Here is a 17307-nt window from a genome sequence, read left to right as displayed (position 1 = left end):
CTCTCCACCGGCTGCCTGCACAAGTTGATTCTTGCTGTGTACAAATATATATATATATATATATACACATGAATATTAAACTTCCTGTCGTCACCACTGTCGATCAAAACGTACACTCTCTGGTGAGATTCTCAGAGACCACGTGATCATGACATCAGAGACAGCTGAAAAACGCCTTTTAAGGGCATGAGATCCCCTCTGGGTGCACGGGGCAGACCCAAGTGCGTCATACACCCAACTGCGCATGCGTCGTTCAGACATGAACCGCGAGGAACCTCCGTTGTCTGTCCCCGTGTCTCCAGGAGAAATGATGAGACTGTTGGTGAAGCAGCAAGTCCACGCGGCCGTTGAAGAGTCTTTTGGGCTGTTGGACACATTGACAGCAGCTTATGAGGACACCGTGTCTCAGTTGAGAGAACAATGGCGACACGCATCAGGTTGGTGCTTCTTCTTCACTTAGCACACTGACATGTTAGTGCGCCTATATACTGATGTTCACGGTAAACGCATTCGATCGGGAGAACGCGAGGGGTTTGTTAAAGTTAGCGGAAAGACTCACGTGACACAACATCCGGTTCGGCAAAGTTAGCGTAAAGAACCACGTGAAACAACATCCGTTTTTCAAAATAAGATGTCGACAAATTATACACTATCATAAAATAGTAAACAATTAACTGATTTTGTATCTTTATCAGGGTTTTTCCTGGGTCAAAATGGGTCTTCGGTGCTCCCAAAAAAATTGTTTTTCCCTAAACTGGCAATCAAACAATTTTAATGTTTCAATTAGGACATTTTTCAAAGTAAAACTACTTAATGTTTCAAGAAATCATGCAGGCATTCTAAATATGTTTTTCCTCAGAGTCCCATGTAATGACTGATGCAGATGTTTTCAGGACATCCCTGACATCCCCTAGCCTGGCAATCAAAACAATTTACTGTCCCAAGTAGGAGATTTTTCAAAGTAAAGGTCATACATTTTTATAAGAAATCAGTCATTTTGTAATATTTGTTTGCAACCAAGATCTCTGGCCGGAGTCCTACCAGTTCACCCTTTGGCCACTGGGGCACTCACGTTTTAGTCTTCTGACTGCATGATAGTGTTTATTGTTTTAAGATTTTTGACATAATGTGATGGTGAGCTGATGAGTGATCAAATGAGAAAAAAACATCTTTAAAAAAAGGCTATTACTTTGAAGGAATGATTATTTTAAGATAAAATCTATACATTATTATTTAGGCCCCCAAACTGTTGAATAATGTAACAATTGTAGTAAGTACTAAGTGTCCCTATGCTTTATAAATACAAGTACAGGAATCTTTTTTTGTTATTACACAATGTGATGAATATATTTTGTATTTTAAATGTTTTATGTAATGTTTTTGTAAAATATTCTTATTATGCTCCCAACGGTTACGTTTTAAATGATAAAACAGTATGTAACCTAGGTCACGTTAAAGGTGGTTAATTTCCCACCGTTTTTAGATTCAGTGTGACAGCTGTTCCCGCTGGTTCCACAGCCAGTGCCTCGGAATGGACACAGCAACGCTTCAGAAAGGAAATAATTAGTGTATGTCTCACTAATTATTGGACCAAAAGCATGTGCAATTTTTTTAATGCATTTATTATGTTATAATTATTCAAACTTGTGGAGCATAAAGTTTAATTTTTTTATTTTTATAATTGCACTTTAAATAATTCACAGTTGAAATGAGTCACTTTAATGTTCTAAAATATTTATCTTAAATATTTTCTGAGTAAAAAAATTTTCATTTACAAATGTGTGACTTTCACTTTGAAATATATCAAGATAAGTTGATTAAAAAAAGTAAGATTTTCAATATAGGTGGAGTCAGAAATGTCCTGAACACATCTGCATAACTCTGGGGAGAAAGATATTTAGAATGCCTCAAATCTTCAGAAATAAACGATTTCTTGTAAAAATGTAGGACATTTACTTTGAAAAACGATTCTTTGGTACAGTAAAAATGTTTTAATTTTAGCATAACTTTAGCTAAATGTAAAATGTTCTATCTATTTATCTATAAAGATACCAAATTAATTCAGCTTTTACTTTGAAATGCTAGTATACGATTTGTCGACATCTTTTTATGAAAAACAGATTATGTTTCACGTGGATCTTTCCACTAAATGTTTTAAAACCCTTGTGTGCTCCCGATCTGGGTTGTTTGAATGTGACTTTTCAGCCGAACGCATCCGTTGTTGTCGTGGTTACGACACTCCGGTCATGTGAACCGCCACTTGAAATGTAATGCGCCTCCAGTCATGGTGCTACGGGAGGAGGGCTTGTACGGTGTGCGAGATGAACTGGTGTTTGAATGAACTGGTTTTGGTACGTGTGCGTGAGCAGACGTGTTGTAGGAGTGGCCTCTCAGGACCTATCTGACTCACTAGGAAATGCACTGTGGCAGCGGGGGGTGTTTAGGCTCGGCTGCAGAGTGGGTGGAGCGGGGGTGTGGTTCAGGGAACGGTGTCTGATTGTCATCGGCTGGACTGATTGGTAATCAGTCCAGCCGATGATGATCTGTGTTTGTGTGTCTGAGTCTGTCTCCATAAAGGAGCTGGACAGACGGAAGATCAGGACCGTGGAGAGCCGAGACACAGTCTGCGGGCCTAAGACAATAAAAGTTATTCTGGAACAACTCTCTGGTTGCTCATTCTTTGGTGCTTAGAGGGGAACCTACTGGTGAAGGCTAGAGACCTGTCACATGCACATTTCCATCGCTTAGCCTCCGTGTCACGTTCTTTTGATGTAACGCTAATGTTTTAAAGACTAAACACGGAGGACTTTGCTGTAAAATGCCATACCTGTTCGGGAGGCTGTAGTTGAGATGCCGAGGACACGGAGCGAGGACAAAGTAGGTGACCCTGCTGATGCCTGTTCAATATACTGCTAACTTCAATAAATAGTTGACAACACGCTCTTGTTGTCAGTCTGGTGTTCATGTCATACGTCGTTATCTGACGTCCAGTCGATGTGAGACCAGTTTACTCTTCATACAGTGTGTAATGAAGCATGCAGCCCGTGGTTTACACCCAGCTCGCCCACCGCTGTGGGAAACTGATTAGGGCTGCAACAATGAATCGATAAAATCGATAAAAATCGATTATTAAAATAGTTGGCAACGAATTTCATTATCGATTCGTTGTGTCGCGCGATTATTACGGCGCTCAATAAATCACGGAGTGTAAACAAAGTTGAGTTGAGCGCAGAGCGGCGCAGGAGAAACCAGAGTGGAGGGAGAGACGGAACGCTGTGTTGTGAGAGCCAATCACCGCTGAGCTGCTCCGCTGTTGATGAATCTAATTGGCTGCTGCTGCCCTCGTGACGCTGGATGCGGAAGTCCTTCACGTAGTCGGAGACATTCACGGAGCTAAGTGCGCCTCCGGGTGACGTTATGAACCCAGACACCAGGGCGCTACATGTCACGACGTGTGTGGCATTTCCACAAGAGTATAACGGAGAGAACATGGTTATTTATTCCGTGGCGGATGGCTGAAAATATTTTTCCACGGAGAAAGGCAACGGAGATAAGCCACGCCCCCTCACCGTATTAGGAGTTTAACCCATAAATAGCCAACTCAGGAGAGTAAACCGCTGTCAGTCTGTTTGTGACAGGGTTCATACACATGCTGACCAGTGAACAGGTTCATCCACATGACCAGTGAACAGGGTTCATGCTGACCAGTGGATCTCCAGGACCTTTCCATGACTTTAAACCAAAGTTCCATGATTAAACATTTAATGAAAACTCTGTGTATACATGAACAAGTGAGAAGATGTAGTATTTAAAATAACAATGAGAATTCCAAAGCATACCGTATATATACCGTGTAAATTAACATTTGAATAAAACAAATTTGCATTACTTTTCCAAATATTTCGGGATTTTATTTTTTTCAATTACTTTTCTAGGCCTGCTAATAGCCATTTAAAAATTCCATGACTTTTCCAGGTTTTCCATGACCGTACGGACCCTGTTTTGAATAAAGGGTTGAAAATTACAGTGTTTTTGTTTTTTTATCCGATTAATCGATTAATCGATAAAATAATCAACAGATTAATCGATTATCAAAATAATCGTTAGTTGCAGCCCTAAAACTGATGACTCATCAAGTTGTGGTACACCACTGTGCTGTCTCACATCTCTTATGTTTTATATTCAAGACGACGGATCAGCATCTATCATCGTAACTCTACTCTACAGTGTTTCCCCTAGTTTTACAGCTTCAGGGGGGCCGACCGACCAGGGTTTTTCCTGCATAGAGAACATTTGGGCGCGCGCCTACTCCGTTTTCCCGAGCGCCTATGACAAATCCCGAGCGCCTAAGGCAAAAAAAAGTCTGCGATGAAAAAAAAAAAAAAAAAACTGTTCATCACGTGCATGTCAGCGAATATGTTCTCAATAGTATGTTTCAAGTCCCGGTTCAACCCTTGTTCTGTTTGGATCAATAGTAATCGAGTTCAGTGTTTCCCCTCGGTTTCCAGCTTCAGGGGGGCGGGACCTGTAGACGAACAGCGTGTATTATGCATTCTTGTCTGTACATTCTAAATACTACTGTTGTTGAGTCACGGAATGCAATTTAAGGATGTTTTCAGCCGAGAAGTTAGTAGTTTAAGCATCAAATCTGTGGTCGGTTTATCGAGATTCAGCCTAATAAGGATATGCGACGCAGATTTGAGGTCCTGCTCGCGGGACCACTGAGCTCCGGGCGCTCAGCGCGCTGTGCGGCCGCCGAGAGCAGCCTGATCTCGGCAGGACTTTTTTTAAATACTCCGCTGGCTCTGACGTCTCCGTAGCGGCTAAACATGATATATAATTAGGTTTTGGAGGATCTAAAGAGCACAACGAGTTTATTATTCATTAAAAGATAACGTTACGTCAATTTGACTGAGATTCATAACTTCATATTGTAGCGACCCTGGGTCAGAATGGAAAGCTCCGAGACGTTTTATAGTTATTACCGTTTATTCGGGAACAAGTACCAGGCTACTGTGGGCGGCTTTTCTTCTCCACAGTTGTGAAGGACAGAGGCGTATAGAGAGTATTCCATGTTCATATCCCGAAGTTTTTTTTTGATGGGTTCAAATTCACGTCGTTGCTTCACGAGCTCGGCGCTGTAGTCGGGATAGAAATGAATCCTCGTCTTGTTGATGAAGAGCTCGCCCTTTTGCCAGGACAGGCGAAGAATTTTGACTTTGTCCTGGAAACTCAGGAATCTCACCAGTATTGGTCTAGGATTAGATGAGCTTGTATTGTCGCTCCTCTGTGTGGGGCTGCGGTGAGCTCTCTCAATTAACGGAGGATGAGGAAAGTTTTCCTGACCAAAGAGGTGGAGGATCAGCTGTTGCACAAACCCAATGATATCCTGGAGTTCGGCTTTCTCTGGAACTTTAACGATACGGATGTTGGAACGTCTGCTGTAGTTCTCCATTGAGTCCGCCTTTTGTTTCAGGAAGCCGTTTTCTTTTTCGATGTGACTGATGCGGTTTTTTAAGTCCTCAATGTTGTCTTCGTTGCAGCTGACTCTTTGTTGCACTTCAGTAATTTGCTCACCCAACATTTCCAGCTTGATGTTGACCTCTCCCACTGCCTTATTGATTCAATTCAATTCAGTTTATTTGTATAGCCCAATTTCAAATTACAAATTTGTCTCAGTGCTTACAATCTGTACACATAGACATCCCTGAAAACCTCATCGGACCAGGACTCCCAAATAACCCTTCGGAAAAAAGGAAGAAACCTGCAGAGCAACAGAGGAGGATCCTCTCAGGATGGACAGATGCAATAGATAATGTGCAGAAGGACAGATGGTTTAGTGGAGGCATCAAGTCGCGTAAGTCCATTTGCATTGCATGATGGCATCCATTAGTGACTGTGGTTGACTTTGGTCCATAGTTTCGGTTTAGATCGGAGATTTCAACGGATAGGTTTGTTCAGGAGGCTAGAGGTGATACATCCTTAAGGTAGGTGTTTTGTCGGCTACTTTAGCGGTTATATTAACAAACTGACACAGCCCATGCAGTGCGACTCACACACATGCGATCATGGCGTGATGTGGTTTCTGTAGATGGCATTGCTCGAGCATCCAACACCACTGTAAAGAATCTTGGCGTTATCTTTGATCGGGACTTGTCCTTTCTCCACATAAAGCAAATCTCGACTGCATTCTTTCATCTACGTAATATTTCAAAATCAGGCACATCTTGTCTCAAAAGATGCAGAAAAATTGGTTCCGTTCGTTGAGACTGGATTACTGCAACTCCTTATTATCAGGCTGCTCTAATAAGTCTCTTAGGTCCTCCAGTTGATCAAGAATGCAGCTCGTGTTCTCACTAAAACTGAAAGTCACATCACTCCTGCACTAGCTGCTCTGCACTGGCTCCCAGTAAAATCAAGAATCACTTTAAAAATAATCTCTTAACCTACAAAGCCTTGATTGGTGATGCCATCATATCTTAAGGAGCTTGGTACCATAATCTCCGCCCGGCGCGAGCAGCGCAGTGGGGGCTCGGGCTTGTTCTTCTCACCGTGCGACCACGGTGTTGTTCCTGATCAGAGCCGCTGAGTTCGTGAGGTGAAGAAATGCAGCGTGACATCACGTCACGCCTGTCAGTCCCTCGGTCACGTCACCCTTGGAGGTTCTTTTCGGCGTGCCTCGGCTTCAGACTTGCATCTTCCAAGCGTAGCTGAATCTGGCGTCGCAGGCCACCACGACATGATCCGACCAGCTTGCTGGCATGTACTGCTGGAAAGGACGACGGCTAGTCGTTTTGCCAAGAAGGCGTGTGCGTGAGCCCTATCGCACATTATTACAGTCATCATCACCATCATCATCATCAAAAGCAGAGCCGGAGTTCTATCGTGCACTTGGTGAATTCCTCCCGTCGCTTCTTCTTCTTCTTTTTATTCTTCTTCTTCTTCTTTCCCGGTGGATCAACCAACATTTTGACAATCTGAATTCTGGGGAAACGACTGCTCGCGAAGTCGGACGTCGGTCGGTGGAGCCTCTCACCTTTCTGCGATTGCCGGTCAGGCAGAGGCTTCCTGTCGTGAACCTCTGACGGGTTTGAAAAGTCTTCAGCTGCAGGGACAGGATGACTGGTTGACATGGAAGAACGATGAATGAGGCCAAGTACAGAGATAACCTGAAGAAAAGCTCTTCAGAGGCTCTGGACCTCAGACTGGGCCGAAGGTTCACCTTAAGACCATGACCCTAAGCACACAGCTCAAAGAACAAAGGAGTGGCTTGGAACAACTCTGGACCATTGTGGACTGGCCCAGAGCCCTGAACCCCAACGTTCACCAACCTGACAGCTGGAGAGGATCTGTTGAAGCGGCAGGATCCCCAAATCCAGGTGTGACACATCATCCCCAAGAAGACTCCTGCTGTAGAGCTCCAAGGTTCTACTCACCACTGAGACTCGGAAGACTGAGCACCATGGGAGATTTCAGATTTTCTTTTTTAATAAATTTGCAAAAATGTCTACATTTGTTTTTTTCTGTCAAGATGGAGCTGAGTTACATGAATGAGACATACAATTAATTACTCTTTTGATTTTAGCAAATGGCTGCACTGAAACAAAGAGTGAACATTTTAAAGGGGTCTGAATACTTTCCGTACCCACTGTATTTTAAACTAGTTGCTTGCCTTTAGCCATTAGTACAACTACAATAAAAAGGCTTTCTACAGGGCTCCAGACTAACTTTTTTAACTAGGAGCACAGTGGCCCCTAACTTAAAATGTTAGGGGCGCAAGCAGAAAATTTAGGGGCGCACACAGGGTTTTCCTGGGTCAAAAATCTCGTGCAGTCGAGATGTTGAGTGAGTGATCAGCAGCTGGCCGCTCTGATGGGGCACCTCCCCGTTAACAACTCTTCTCGGCTGAAATTTCTCTATGCAGGAAAAACCCTGCGCACAGTATAAATCGACTTGCAAAGTGATCCCATCATTTCTACTGTATTACTGAAAAATAATTTGACAATATACAATCTTATGCCTTTTTGCCTTCATGAACTGCAAAACATTTAGAGAACTCTTCAGAAGTTACTGTATTGAGTTTAAACATATTTTAAGAAACATACCTTGAGCATGTGCATGTTGCATGATGTGGCCAATCAAAACATTTGTTGGTTTCTAGAGATGCACCGATCAGGTTTTTGGTGCCGATCACCGATCACTGAAATCAGTATCTGCCGATCACCGATATTTCTCTGAGATGGGCGGACGGCGGCGCCTCTCTGTCCTGACCATTTGGTGTTTTGTTCTGTTTCTAAATGTTTGTGCAAAAGTTCGTCCAAAATTGTTCGCTTCGCCTCGTCTGTCTACGTCGGAACCCAAATATAGTCGCCAGGTTCTGTTAACCATCGGCAGGACCAAACTACACACTCTGGACGCTGAACAAGCGGAAACACTCGCATACGGATTACTTCGCTCGACCACACCGACCACACGGACTCGACTGCCTCCTCCCCAGAAAAGGCGCCGCAAGCGTTGTGAGAGGAAGCAGAAGAGGGGCGGAGGAACCCGAGCTAGGCTAGCGGCTAGGCCAACTCGTCCAGCCATACCATCCATTATCATGGCTAATGTGCGATCTCTGGACAATATTATGGACCACATTAGAGTGCTGCAGATGGAGCAGCGTGTCGTGATGAAGTGCTGTGTGCTCATCTTCACGGAAACATGGCTAAACGACACATCCCGACTCTGCTGTGAGACTGGAGCAGCTAACATGCTACCGGCGGACAGAGCCCTCGCTGATGGAGGGAAAACTCGGCGGGGTATGTGTTTACATCCGGGATGCATGGTGCCGGGGCGCTGCCGTGTATGTAAACACTGCTCACCACTGGCGAGTTTATGATCGTGGTGCCGTCCTTTTATCTGCCGAGGAATTCGGCGATTCTGCTAGTCGCTGTTTACATCCCCGACCTCCAACAACAGTGATAGAAATGCGACTTTGTGAACTGTATCAGGCCATCAGCGAACAACAGACGGCTCACCCAGACGGCTTCACCATCGTTGCTGGAGATTTCAACCATGCAAACCTTAAGACTGTCCTTCCCAAACTACCAGCATGTTGATTTCCCTACAAGAGGAGACAACATTTTGGATCTGGTCTACAACCCACAAAGGAGCGTACAAGGCCTCCCCCCTCCCCCACATAGGTCTCTCTGACCACATCACCGTCATGCTAACGCCAGCATACAGACCCAGAGTGAAAGCCTCCAGACCGGTTCTGAAGCATGCAGGTGTGGCCAGAGGGGCCTCCTGCGCCTCCAAGACTGCTTTGACTCAACAGACTGGGAATGTTTAAACAGGCAGCCACATACAACGACCACACAGACATTGGGAGTACACAGACACTGTACTTCTTACATTAGTGCATTGATGATGTGACCCATGTAAAGACCATCACCACTGGCTAACCAGAAGCCGTGGCTAACAGGGAAGTCCATCGGCTGAGGACTAGAAATAGGGTCTTCAGAGCTGGGGAAGCGGACCTGAAAACAGCGAGAAACCTGTCCCACGGCATCAGGAAAGCAAAAATTCCTACACAAAAAAGATTGCACTTTAAAGACAGCAGAGACACACGCAGCCTGTGGCGGGGCATTCAGACCATCACAGACTATAAACCCACGCCACAGAACTGCGACAACATCTCTCTGCTAAACAACCTCAACAGCTTCTTTGCCGGTTTGAAGCACAGAACAGCACTCGTCCACACAAGACTCGCCTCCCCCCATGAGTTCTGTGCCTGTCTGCTGCCAGCGTGAAGAGGACTCTCGTCCCAACACCCACAAGGCAACAGGTCCAGACAACATCCCTGGTCGTGTGCTGAAGGACTGCAGAGGAGAATGTCACGGATGTCTTTAACACTTCTCTGAGACAAGCTGTTGTTCCATCATGCTTCAAGGTAACCACCATCATACCTGCAAAGAAATCCACTCCGTCCTGCTTCAACGACTATCGTCCAGTGGCACTGACCCCATAATCATGAAGTGCTTTGAACGACTAGTCATGTCGCATATCAAATCCATTCTCCCCCACCCTGGACCCTTTCCAGTTTGCATACAAACGGTCCACGGAGGATGCAATCTGCTCTGCTCTCCACCCAGCCCTCACCCACCTGGACAAAAAAGACTCCTATGTAAGAATGCTGTTCATAGACTTTAGCTCAGCATTCAACACAATCATCCACAACAACTAATCTGCAAACTTGACCAGCTGGGGCTCAACACCTCGCTGTGTAACTGGCTGCTGGACTTCCTGAGTGAGAGGCCACAAGCAGTACGTGTTGGCAACAACACCTCGAGCAGCATCACACTCAGCACAGGGGCCCCTCAGGGCTGTGTGCTCAGTCCTCTGCTCTTCACCTTGCTGACTCACGACTGCAAAACCAGCTACAGCACCAATCACATGGTCAAGTTTGCAGATGACACAACATTGATAGGTCTCATCACCAAGGATGACCCTCTACAGGAGGAGGTCAACCTTCTGACCACGTGGTGTCAACAACCTCCTGCTCAACAACAGCAAGACCAAAGAGATCGTTGTTGACTTCCGGAAAGGCACACCCATCACCCACCACTGACCATCACGGTGCGGACATTGAGCAGGTCAGCAGCACCAAATTCCTGGGGTGGAAATCAGTGAGGACCTCTCGTGGACAGCCAACACTACATCGCTGGCAGAAAGCACAGAGGCGCCTACTTCCTCCGAAACTGAGGAAAGCAGGAGCCCCATCCATCATGTGCACCTTCGCGGCACCATCGAGTATCCTGACCAACTGCATCACTGTGTGGGCGGAAGCTGCACAGACCACAGCAGGAAGCCTGCAGCGCATAGTGAAGGCAGCTGGAAGGATCATGGGTGCCTCACTCCTCCCATCCCTGCAGGACATATACAACACCGCCTCACCCAAAGCGACCTCGATTCTGTGACCCCTGCCACCCCTCACACGGTCTCTTCAGCCTCCTGCCCTCTGGCAGGAGATACCGAGCTCCGGGCTCACACCGCCAGGCTGTCCAACAGCTTCATCCACCAGGTTGTCAGGTCGCTGCACTCTCTCCCCATCCTCCCACTCCGTCCTCTTTCAGACTCACATGTCTGAATGCTGCTAGCAATTTATGTTGTCTATATGTTTACATGTTTCTTACTATTTTGCACTTTATGTTGTCTATGCACTTTATGTTGTCTATATGTTCACATGTTTTTTACTATTTTTGCACTCTATGTTGTCTATATGTTGCACAATTCACTTTATGTTGGACAGAAAGCATAATTTCGATCTTCTGTATGTTTGCACATATGGAAAATTGACAAATAAAACTGACTTTGACTTGACTTTGACTTTGATAATACCGATCACGGTGTCGATTGAAGCATTCTATTTTTTGTGTAGCATTATTGCTATGAGGGCTATGAGGAAATACATATATATAAAGCAACTCAAACATGAAAGAAATTACAGATTTCTTTAAACATTTAGGACTTTTACTTTGAAAAATGTCCTAATTGATACATTACAATTGTTTGATTGCTATTGTAGATTTCAGATATGTATGGAACACATCATTCATTTCCTGGAACTCTTGGGAAATCTATACAGGACTTTTCTTAACATACACAAGTCTGACTAATTTTTATAAACTCTTCCTTGGTCCAGTAAAAATGTTCTAATGTTAGCATATGTTAAGCTAAATCTCAGAAACGATCTCTAAAGATACAAAATCAGTTTGTTTACTTTTATATGTTCGTGTATGATTTGTCGACATCTTATTTAGAAAAACGGATGTTGTTTCACGTGGTTCTTTACGCTAACTTTGCAAAACAGGATGTTGTCACTTAAATCCTTCCGCTAACTTTCTCAAAACCCTCGCGCGCTCCCAATCGAATGTGTTTACCGTGAGCATCAGTCTCTAGGGGCAGACATGTGAGAGTCGGCTGAGTTGACCCAGAGATTCAACTCGGGGGACGGGATGCCGCTGTGAGATCCCTCTGGACCTCTCACTCTGCGGCCAATCCGGTCGATTGTCTCCGTTGGTGCGACTCTTTCACATTAGCCCCGCTCTCACACATAGGCCAGCCTTCTTCTTGTTTTCGTCTCCTTTCTTCTTCTTCTGGAGTTAATGTGTTGCAAACCAGTCATTCAGGCATTACCGCTAACTATAGTGGGCTGAAGTGTAGAACAAGTTTGTCAGCACAAAATATTTAATAACAAAACAAAAAAATCTCCTCATTGGCTCCTTCACTGTCAGGCGTATATACATATTCTGCAAGGAATATTAATTCATTATAGGGCAATATTAGACTGTTTATTTATAAAGCCACTTTACAAATGACCTAACTCCCAAAACATTGAGCGACTAAATACAATGAAAATAGATTAATATGACAGAAGAGCTCCATAAGCAGGGTTCGTACAGTACTTGCAATGCCAAACGTTTTGGAAAAGTTCTCGAAATGTGTTACATTCAGATGTTCATTTACGATGAGTTTGAAATAATTAATTTGTTTTTTAAAAGAAAGACACTCAAAATATAAGCCAGCATACACTCCTTGCAATTTGTTTTTGTTGTGTATGAACTAGGGCAGGGCTATTCAACTTCAGTAGCAAGTGGGCCGAATAAGAAAATCACGGGGGGTGTGAGGGCCGCACAGAATATTGATCAAATAATGGCTAAAAATGAAAAACAGTAATGTATATTTCCACAGGTAAACAGTCACACACGAAAATGCGTCGGTATTGTGTGGCAAAAGTGTTGCGAACAAGCATCACTATGGATCAATATATAAATTATTTGAGCTGAAACTAATAGCTGGTGGCGCAGCGCACAGACTGCGTGTGTTTGAGTGCAGTCTCCTTTTGCGTGAAAGAGATCGAAACCAGGTCGGGCGATCTTTTTATTTTTATTTTTTCGAAAATGTATTTCTTCATACGTGGCTGTGATGCACTGCTCACTTTTACAATCGTAATCGCTGAAATGGATATGAACGGTGGCTTGAAGATCTCCAGCAATATGTTTGTGAATGTGTGACGAATCTGGTGAGCGAGACAGAGCCCCGCTGCAGATGTGAAGAGAACACAACGCACACGCGTAGAAACCAGTAGGTTTGAAAACCAGTAGGGGTGTAACAACGGCAACCAACACGGGTGCGTAACATAAAGATGTAACCATACAGGTTTGGTTGAGGCAACAGTGAAACTCAATGGCTCTGGGTTAGATGTCTCAATGTATAAAAGAGGCGTGTCCGTCAGTTTTATTTGTTCTGACCAAGCTATACTGATTTGCAGGCAGTCTTGCGGGCCATAGTTAAATTCAAACGGGCCGTATCCGGCCCTCGGGCCGCTAGTTGAATAGGCCTGAACTAGGGCTTTCAATAGATTTTAAAAAATTAACTCAACTCAAATATGTCATGTTAGAGTGTTACAATAGCAGGATCATTTTATTTCACATGCCCATCCAGGCAAATTGGTGGAGCCAAATGTTATTAAAAACAAAACAAATATGATATGATTTCTAATCGTCCAAAATAATGGTAAGTGTATGAGTGTATTTCAAAGGAAGCCACTGACTGGTCGATACGTGCGATGCATTGAGTGGGCAGCGCACCGTGTATTGAGTGGGCCGGTCTGACAGTAACTCCCGGGCCACTTTCCCCCCCCAGTCCGCCCCTGGACACAGACACAGTCAGCCATTTTGTCGAACACAAGCTAACGTCATGCTAGCATGACATCCACTTCTCTTCCTATCCACCAAGAGAGGCTGTCTATTTGTAATGTGTACATGCAAGAATCTGTGTGTGTGTGTGTGTCTTTGGTTGTCAAATGAGAACACCTGTGTGCATCAAACATCAAAGGTTGCGATAGTGATCACTTCAAAGGGTCAGTGGGTAGCAGGTCCGTCTTTCAATCGGGGTTGGAGGTTCACTCCCTGCCCTAGTCGATAAGGTCCTTGAGCAAGACACTTAACCCTGAATTGCTCCCTGTAGCTGCGTCTACGGTGTATGATTGTAACAGGATTGTAAAGCTAAATGACATGTAATGTAATGTAATGTAAAAAGGGAAGACAGTTGCCAGTTTTAACATGGAGTTAAAGCTAGGGAACTCCTATCGACTATCTCAAAAAGTCAGATATCCGTCGCTCCATTTCTTTCACCAATATAAAGAGGAAGGATGACTTGATGAACATATAGTGTGAACGGTGGGACTGTCGGGTAAGACATGTGTCTCTAGCGGCGATTTAGAAATCAGGTACGATTGTCTGTGAGAAATCTCTCTGGAGGGAAAGATGTGATGGTGCTCTGTGGGGCAACATGTGGACTTGCTCCCTCGTTAAGGCTCCTCTAGAAAGATCTGGGAAACTGTTGGGGTCCATAGCCACATGTCTACCACAAGCACAAGATCCACTACGACTGTACCAGAAAACAATGCCTAAAGAGTGAGAATTGCGGCCGTAGTGACGCTATACAATCATTTTCTCCGCAAGATCCTGACGCAGCCTTCCCCTCTAGCGATGACGTCACAGCTCTAGACTTTCACACACACAATCATTGAAAACTCCAAGAGGAGCTGAAAAACACATCAAACTAAAAGGGGGACACTTAAATAACGTTAAGAGTTATCAAAAAGAGATGACGTATAAAGTTATAGCTGAAGATTTTTTCAACATTTAAAAGGTGGAATGGTGTATTTAGCTCAAGGTATGCCGACATTGTAAGCTTTTGAAGTTGAAAAAGTTTAAGCGGATTTAAAGCTTTGCTCCATAGGAACCCATTCATTTTTTATTCTGTTTTCTGTTAGTTAGCGGGAAAGTCGAGACACGTTTTAACTGCCTGTACCAATTAGTGTCTTGTGTCACCTAGAAAGCCTTTTGTTTTAGTTGTACTATTAGCTAAAGGCAAGTGTAACCCACTGATTGGCTCAGGGAGGAACATCGGCCAATCCAGTACCCGAGACCTAATAAATATCCGGGTCAAGGGAGGCCACTTCCTGTTTCGATTAGGTGCAGACAGCGGTGAGTGCAGCGCGAGTGCACCTTGACTACTTTGAAGTGAATTTTGTGTTGTGGACTGTGCAATGTGCTTCGCATATTTTGTGTCAATGTTAGACTCCCATTTTGTTATATTACATGTTTTTCTTTTCCTTTGTAATTTGCCCTGTCAGTGCTTTTGGTTACTGCTCTCGAAAACATGTTGTGTTTTGAATTAACTGTTTTTATGTGACCTTTTTTATAGGTCAGGTTTTTGAGCTGATACAAATTTGTATCAGATGAAGATGGCGAGCTACCCACGAGTTGGATGAACATGATGACTGCCCACTAAGACAACGTTTCTTTTTCATTTTAAATATGTGTACTTGATTTAAGTTGTTCTTTAAGTTCAGTAAAAACCCTTAAATCTCAACTATTTGATTTTGTGTTTTTCCCACACGAATTGAGCTCCATAGCCGAACCTGGGGACAACATCCATAGACTTTGGTAAAAAAATCTTGAAATTGAGCCACAGGTTACACAAGCAAAAAGTTTAAAATACAGTGTTTATGGAATGTGCACTCTTTGTTTCAGTGCAGCCATTTGAGAAAATCAAAAAAGTTAATTTGATGTCTCATTAATGTCACTCAGCACCATCTTGACTAAACTAATGTAGAAATCCTTGCAAATTTATTCAGTTTTTTAAATTAAATTAAATTAAATTAAATTCAGTTTATTTGTATAGCCCAATTTCACAAATTACAAATTTGTCTCGGAGTGCTTTACAATCTGTACACATAGACATCCCTGCCCCAAAACCTCACATCGGACCAGGAAAAACTCCCAAATAACCCTTCAGGGGGGAAAAAAGGGAAGAAACCTGCAGGAGAGCAACAGAGGATCCCCTCTCCAGGATGGACAGATGTAATGTGTACAGAAGGACAGATTTAGAGTTAAAATACATTCAATGAATATGACAGAGTGTATGAATAGTTCATAGTAGGCATATTCCACGATGGAGACCTCCACGATCCATCAGGCAGATGGCGGTGGGGAGGAGGAGTGGGCGGAGTCTCAACAGTGGGCGGAGTCTCAACAGGACAGTGGCGTAGTCAGGAGCAGGAATTCCACGACCCAGACCTCGATGATCCATCAGGCAGATAGGATCTATGCCATCTCATAGGGTCCGATGACCCCATGAGACGTGAAGTCAAAAGGACTCCGGGGAGAAAGCAGAGTTAGTAAGGTGTGATTGAGAGATGAAAATTCATCCTTAAGGAGAGAAAAAAGAGGAGATAGGTACTCAGTGCATCCTAAAATTCAGTTTATTTGTAGAGCCCATTCTCATAAATTACAAATTTCTCTCAGAGCGCTTTACAATCTGTACACATAGACATCCCTGACCTTTAACCTCACATCGGATCAGGAACAACTCCCAAACAACCCTTCACGGGGAAAAAAGGGAAGAAACCTTCAGGAGAGCAACAGAGGATCCCTCTCCAGGATGGACAGAACAATAGATGTCATGTGTACAGAAGGAATCATTACACACAAATTAAAACCCAGTAACAACACAATCAATGAATATGACAGAGTGTATGAATAGTTGGTAGTAGGCATGTTCCACGATCCAGACCTCCATGATCCATCAGGCAGATGGAGGTAGAGAGGAGGAGTGGGCGGGGCATCAACAGTGCCATGGCATCAGACCCAGCCAGGTCCAATGGACCCGATGAGACGTGAAGTTACAAGGACTCTGGAGAGGAAGCAGAGTTAATAATGTGTGATGAAGAGATGAACATTTTATTTACCTTACACATGCTTCCTCTGGGCAATATTATCAGGAAACACTCCATTGACTTTCATTGTTATGCAGATGATACTCAACTATATCTATCGATAAAACCAGAGGAGACCAACCAACTCAGTAAAATTCAAGCATGTCTTAAAGACATAAAAACATGGATGACCTGCAACTTCTTGATGTTAAATTCAGACAAAACCGAAGTAATTTTACTCGGCCCTGAGCACCTCAGAGATCAATTATCTGGTGATGTGGTTTCTTTCTTTCAATCATTTTATTTTAAGTTTTTACAAGTTACACCAGACAATCAAAACCGAATAAATAAAAAATTGCAAAACAACCAACTATACGGACAATCAGACAAGGAAGAAAAATAAAAATAATAAACAACAACAATAACAACAACAAAAACATAAATCATCATCTTCCACATTGAACCAACTATAACCATCATTCACAGAGTCACTTGGGTCCCAAGATTGCAAAACCTCTTCTTATAGTTTCGGCATA

At 43.7% G+C, this 17307-nt stretch overlaps 1 long non-coding RNA gene across 1 annotated transcript; it reads left to right on the top strand.

The window, feature by feature from the left end:
* The first annotated feature begins 279 nt into the window (after positions 1–279).
* LOC130194850 (uncharacterized) lies at positions 280–15426 on the top strand. Its single transcript, XR_008831981.1, has 2 exons — positions 280–437; positions 15259–15426. It is a non-coding gene; the product is annotated as an uncharacterized LOC130194850 (long non-coding RNA).
* The last annotated feature ends 1881 nt before the right edge of the window (positions 15427–17307 follow it).

Source organism: Pseudoliparis swirei, chromosome 6 (genome assembly GCF_029220125.1).
Source record: "Pseudoliparis swirei isolate HS2019 ecotype Mariana Trench chromosome 6, NWPU_hadal_v1, whole genome shotgun sequence".
NCBI classification, from domain to species: Eukaryota; Metazoa; Chordata; class Actinopteri; order Perciformes; family Liparidae; genus Pseudoliparis; species Pseudoliparis swirei.
This window is presented reverse-complemented; position numbering and strand designations above follow the sequence as displayed.